Source organism: Microcebus murinus, chromosome 10 (assembly GCF_040939455.1).
Source record: "Microcebus murinus isolate Inina chromosome 10, M.murinus_Inina_mat1.0, whole genome shotgun sequence".
Lineage (NCBI taxonomy): Eukaryota > Metazoa > Chordata > Mammalia > Primates > Cheirogaleidae > Microcebus > Microcebus murinus.
The window spans coordinates 82,588,658-82,593,675 of record NC_134113.1 but is presented as its reverse complement, the minus strand read 5'-3'; positions in this window follow the sequence as shown (position 1 = coordinate 82,593,675).

The window sequence follows — 5,018 nt, the reverse complement described above, 5'->3', positions numbered from 1 at the left end:
TAACACCTGTGACCAAAACAAGTCAAAGAGAAAGAACAGAGAAGCAAAAGGAATAAACAAAGCCTACAAGAAATATGGGATTATGTAAACGGGAAAAACATAAGAATCATAGGCATACCTGAAGGTGGAGAAGAAAATACACAAGGGTTGGAAAATCTATTTGAAGGAATAATAAAGGAAAACTTCCCTGGCCTTCTTAGAAATCTAGATATCCAGATACAAGAAGCCCAAATGACTCCCAGGAGACTGAACATAAAATGGCAATTACCATGACACATAGTCATTAGACTGGCCAAATTAAAATGAAAAAGGCACTCCTATGAGCAGTAAGGAGAAAAAAATCAGGTAACTTACAAAGAAAAACCTATCAGACTAAGTGCAAACTTCTCAACTGAGACCTTACAAGCCAGAAGGGACTGGAGGTTCATTCTCAGTCTTCTCAAAAATAATAATAGCCAGCCTAGAATTTTGTATCCTATAAAACTAAGTACTTATATGAGGAGGAAATAAAAACTTTCTCAGGCAAGCAAACATTGAGGGAATTTGTCAAGACCAGATCTGCTCTGAAAGAAGTACTCAGAACTGTGTTATACACAGATAACACAATAAACTCTCACCTGTGTAAAATTACTAGAAAGATAAAGGTCAGAGCCCAGATATCACAGTGGCTAAACAAGTAAAACAAAGCAATAAAGTTCTACTCAACAGGAAGAACAGAAATCCACCCCACTTATCAATTCTCTGAATAGATGTGAATAATCTGAACTCCCCACTCAAGAGACATAGGCTTGCTGAATGCATAAAAAAAAAAAATTAGCCAAATATCTGCTGTCTCCAAGAAACAAATCTAACCCATAGGAATCTCGTGTAGCCATTGTCATATCATATATCTAGACTTCAAATCAATAAAAGTAAAGACAGACAAAGATGATCATTATAAAATGATAAAGGGAACAATTCAGCAAGAATACATAATGATTCTAAATACATATGCACCTAACACAGGAGTACCCAGATTCACAAAGCAAATGCTACCTGATCTAAACAAAATGGTAAACAGCAGCACAATAATAGTCAGAGACTTCAACACCCCACTGACAGAGCAGGACAGATCCTCCAAGCAGAAAATAGGCAAAGAAATGTTGAACTTAAACAGAACTCTAGAACAAATGGGCCTAACAGACATTTACAGAACATTTTACCCCAAACCACTGAATATACATTTTTTCATCAGCTCATGGAATATTCTCTAATATTTATCATATCCTAGGCCACAAAACTTGTCTCAACAAATTTTTAAAACTAGAAATTGTACCATGTATCTGCTCAGACCACAGTAGAATAAAATTAGAAATCAACTCCAACAGAAACACTCATCTATACACAAAGTCATGGAAACTAAACAACCTACTGCTAAATGATATCTGGCTCAAGGAAGAAATTAAGATGGAAATTAAAAGACTCTTTGAAAAATGATAAAGGGGACACAAGTCATCAAAAATCTGTGGAATACAGCTAAAGCAATCCTGAGAGGAAAATTCATAGCCCTCAATGTCTACATGCAAATGACAGAAAGATCACAAATCGACAAGTTAATAAATCATTTTAAGGAAATGGAAAAGGCAGAGAAAACCAATCTCAAACTCAGGAGAAGAAAAGAAATAACCAAGATGAGAGCATAACTAAATGAAATTTATCACAAAAGAATTATTTAGAAGAATTATTAAACAAAAAGTTCATTGAAAAGAAAAGAAAATTGACAGGCCTCTTACTAGATTAACCAGAAGCAGAAAAAAAAGGATTCTAATAATCTCAATCAGAAATGAAAAAGGAGATATTACAACTGATACCATGGAAATACAAAACATCATCTCTGGATACTATAAAAATCTCTGTGCACATAAATTTGAAAATGGACAAATTCTTGGAAGCACATGGCCTTCCTAGGCTCAATCAGGAAGAAATAGAATTTCTGAACAGACCAATATCAAGTATTGTAATTGAAGCAACAGTAGAAAATCTTCCAACAAAAAGAAGTCCTAGACCAAATGGTTTGACATCTGAATTTTACTAGACCTTCAAAGAAGACCTGGTTCCTGTACTGTAGAAAGTATTCCATAACATCAAGAAAGAATGAATCCTCCCCAATTCATTCTATGAAGCCAATATCATCTTGATACTAATGCCAGGAAAGGGTACAACAAAAAAAGAAAAATGATTAAACTAAAAAACTTCTGTACAGCCAAGAAACAATCAATAGAGTGAATAGAAAACCTAAAGAATGGGAGAAAATAGTTGCATGCTATATATCTAATAAAGGGCTAATAACCAGAATCTACAAAGAACACAAGCAAATCAGCAAAACAATAAAATAAAATAAAACCACCCCATTAAAAGATGGGCAAAAGACATGACATAAAGACTAATGGCCAATAAATATATGAAAAAATGCTCAAAATCTCTAACCATCAGGGAAATGTAAATTAAAACCACAATGAGATAACACCTACCCCTAGAGAATGGCTTTTATCAAAATATCCCCAAACAACAGATGTTGGCATGGATGCAGAGAGAAGGGAACACTTATACACTGTTGGTGGGACTATAAACTATACTTGTGTGGAAAATAGTATGGAAATACCTCAGAGAACTAAAAGTAGACCTACCATTTGATCTAGTAATCCCACTATTGGGTGTTTACCCAGTGGAAAAATGTCATGTTATCAAAAAGATACACACATCCGAATGTTTATCACAGCACAATTTACAGTTGCAAAGATGTGGAATCAGCCCAAGTGCCTATCACTATGTAAGTGCATTAAGCACTTCGGGACCGTGCTCACTGGCTGGAAAACGTTGCTCACAACCGGCACTCCTAGTCCGCACTATAGCTTGTGCTGTGCATTGACGACGAATTCGTTTTGCTCTTGTGTGATGAGGAAAGCTTTAAAGTTTTAAAGCTTTAAAGCACTCAAAGCTTGTTTTACTTTACAGGCAGCTTTACTTGTAATGTAAATCAGAATAGGTAACATATACATATATGTTTTTATTACATTATTTTTAAATGTTCACAATTTTACTTTGACAAATGAAAAATTAGAAAAGTCATATCACAGCTGTCGGCTAAAGCCACTGTGCGCGTTCATCTGTGGCTGTCGGCTACAGTCGACGCTGGTCCTGAGGTGGCTAATAAAATGCTGTGTATGTATACTATGGAGTACTGTGCAGCCTTTAAAAAGATGGTGAAGCAATACTTTTTGTAACACCCCAGATATAGATGCAAATTCAATGCTAGTTGCACTCATGGCTACTTAGTTGGGCATTGTGTCTAGATCTTTTTAGTGGAGAGAGGTAGGATATAGGCAGATGATAGATATTGATAGATAGATAGATCTATCTATTAATAGATATAGACAAAAACAGATTTTTTTTTTACAGACTGAAAAACTCTTAATTCAAATTTGCGTCTACAAAGCTTTCCTTCATCTCATTGATCTGATTTTATAGATGATATTTAAAGCCATAAGACCAGATGAGGTCATGAAGGGAGTAAGTATAGAGAGAGCAAAGAAGAAATTCCAAGGACCGAATAGTAGGGTACTCCAGCAATGAAGACTAAGAGGAAAGCACCACTGGGGTGGGATGAAAACCAAGGGAGTACAGCGTTCAATGAACCAAGTGAAGAAAATGTATTAAAGAGTAATTGTGAATTAATGTATTACATCAAACGTATACAATTCTGCTAGATCTATTAAATAGATCTATTAAATAATAATAGATCTATTAAATAATAATAGATCTATTAAATAGATCTATCTAATAATAGATCTATTAAAATGAGGTCTGGATATTGATCACTGGATTTGTTAATGTGAACGTCTTTGATGTTATTCATGGACATTGTTGAAATGGAGTGGTAGAGGCAAAAACTGACTAGAGTTGGTGAAAAAAGAATTGGAGGAGAGGAATTTTAGATAAAGTGTATAGATGAAAGCTTGGGTTTAGAAGCATGAACTGTTCAGCCCCAGAAGCAGGAAGGAATACGGATAACATGAACATACATGTAGGTGGAGAGAGGGTAGCTGTCATGATGGCAGGTTGTGATGTTCCTCCTGAGTTTTTCCATTTCATTGGTTAATTCCCTAAACAAGATTGTCAGCTAATAAAGAGGGTACAGAAAAAAAAAAGAAGATTTGAGAAATGATTCAGAAGAAATATAAAGTGATTGGGTCCTTAAAAGATATTATGTGTAACAATACTTCTGCTGAAGTATTAGTGAAGTTGGTGGTTATAAAATAAGCCCTGAGGGCATGTTAGTGAGTTGTTCTCCAACTACTGAAAACAGTGTGAATGCAAACAATAAGTAGACAGAAAGTTGGATGCAACCCAGGTGAGGTTTGCCAGAGAAGAACCACAAATTGAAAGAGGAAGAGGGGAATTGAGGGTATACAGAAGGTAGTGATTAAAATGATTGTATGAAACAACTCAAGTAAAGAGGGAAATGTGAATATGAGTGTTATGGGTTGAATTGTGTCCTCAAAAAAGATATGGACAAGTCCTAACCCCCTGTACCTGTGAACGTAACCTTTTCTGGAAATAGGGTCTTTGCAGACATAATGATGTTAAGATGAGGTCATTAGGGTGGGCCCTAATTGAATACGACTAGTGTCCTTTTAAGAATGGAAGACAGAGACACACAAGGTGAAGATGGCCATATGATAACCAAGGCAAATATTGAAGTGATGCATCTATAAAGCGAGGAATTCCGAAAGTTGGCAGCAAACACCAGAAGATAGAAGAAGCCAGGAAGGACTCTCTGCTACAAGTTTCAGAGGGAGCATTGTTCTGCCAACACCTTAATGCTGGACTTCTGGCATCCAAAATTGGGACACAACAAAATTCTGTTGTTTTATGCCACCCAACTTGTGGTGCCTTGTTACTACAACCCTAGAAAATGCATTTGTTTATATTAAAATATATTATCTATGAGTTGAGTGGTTGTGATAGAAACTGTATGG